The sequence below is a fragment of the Sturnira hondurensis genome, unplaced genomic scaffold, assembly GCF_014824575.4.
Source record: "Sturnira hondurensis isolate 20B ecotype Veracruz unplaced genomic scaffold, ASM1482457v3 Scaffold0020119, whole genome shotgun sequence".
Lineage (NCBI taxonomy): Eukaryota > Metazoa > Chordata > Mammalia > Chiroptera > Phyllostomidae > Sturnira > Sturnira hondurensis.
The window spans coordinates 980424-982014 of NW_028092750.1; the positions used below are offsets into that span (position 1 = coordinate 980424).

The 1591-nt window shown below is 48.5% G+C and overlaps 1 pseudogene; it reads right to left on the bottom strand.

Moving 5' to 3' along the window:
- Positions 1–364: 364 nt before the first annotated feature.
- Positions 365–1152, bottom strand: LOC118975048 (60S ribosomal protein L10a-like; annotated as a pseudogene).
- Positions 1153–1591: the final 439 nt, after the last annotated feature.

The window sequence follows — 1591 nt, forward strand, 5'->3', positions numbered from 1 at the left end:
ACACCTTATCCAGAGAAAGCTTCTGGTTGGGAAAGCTGGGCCCCAAGATATGAAAGGGAGGAGACCCTGAGAATGCTGTGTCCACACTTTGTCCTCACTCTGGTCCCAAGGTTCAGGTTACAACAACCCTGGGAGCACTTGGGAATTTGAGGTACAGTGATGTGAACAATAGAGGTGTCAAGGCCTAGGGCTCCCATTGCCCCATTTTTGGTAGCTGCCAATAGTGGCTTACAACATGAGTGTGAGGATGTGATAGACAGAAACAAGCTTTGTGTTTAGTGTTTGCTAGAGAAGAGTGTCCTTGCTTTTGCCAAAAGTGTCTCTCTTCTTTTAATGGTAGCAGCATGGTTTGGTAAGCTGTACCTCAGTACGGACGCTGGGGCCTGCCCATGGTGCTCTCGATGTTCAAAGCCTGGCCGTTCTGCCAGTCCTTTTTGAGCAATGACACCAGGAAATTGACAGCTAAGTGGCTGTTGTACACAAGCTCATCATCTGTCATCTTCACATGGCCAACAGCCACGGCCAGGCTGGTACCAGGCTGCCACAAGTTCTTCATGTGGAACTTGATCATGGATTTCACTCCATCACTTTGTCCACCATGTTTCCACTTTGGGTGGGAACCTGTCAGCCTCGTTCAGGCCTGGGCCCAGGATTCCTAGGAACTTGCTTGATCAGAAACTCTAGAGCTGAAAAGGCATCATACTTCATGGCCAGCTTCTGGACCAGTTTCTTATTCTTGCTGAGTTTCTTCAGCACCTTGATGTCCACATGGGAGATGCCCACGTGGGGGATGTTCACGGCCTCGGCCTCATCACAGTGCTGCTGGTCCCCCAGAACGCAGCCGAGGACTTGAGGTGGGGAGTGGACTTAAGCTGACAGTGCCTGGGAAGTGTTTGTCCTTCTGAGGGTCACAGTTCTTCAAGCTGATCTGCAGCTCCACCATCACTCCAAACTTGGGCCACTTATGCTGGTTCCTATGCGGGACTTCTAGCATTGCCTTGTACAGGGTGTTCAGGGTACACAGGGTGTCGTGGGAGACTTTGCTGCTCCTGGTTCCTCACACCAGAAAAAGAGCCCATAGGAGATTTTTAAGAAACATTGAGCCCTGGCTCGCGGTGTGGCTCAGTGGATTGAGCACTGGCCTGAGAACCAGGGGGTTCAATTCCCAGTCAGGGCACGTGACTAGGTTTGCAGGCCAGGTCCTGGGCGGTGGGGTGCTAGAGGTGACCACACACTGATGAGAGAGAAAGAGAGAAAGAGAGAAAGAGAGAAGGAAGGAAGGAAGGAAGGAAGGAAGGAAGGAAGGAAGGAAGGAAGGAAGGAAGGAGAAAAAGCTGTTGATACTCATTTAAAAGTAGATACCCTTTAACCAGTACATACTAACCCATTATCCTGCTTCCAGAAATGTGACACAAAACCCTGAAAATTCATGAGGCTATTCTTCAAAGCAGTATTTATAGTCATAAATAATTGGAAGTGACCTATATGTTCAACTAGAGAGAGATGGCTAAGAGATGGCTAAATTATGACTCATATTAGAGAAATATTGCAGGGCCTTTAAAAATTGTGGTTACATTTTGCAACATGGGAA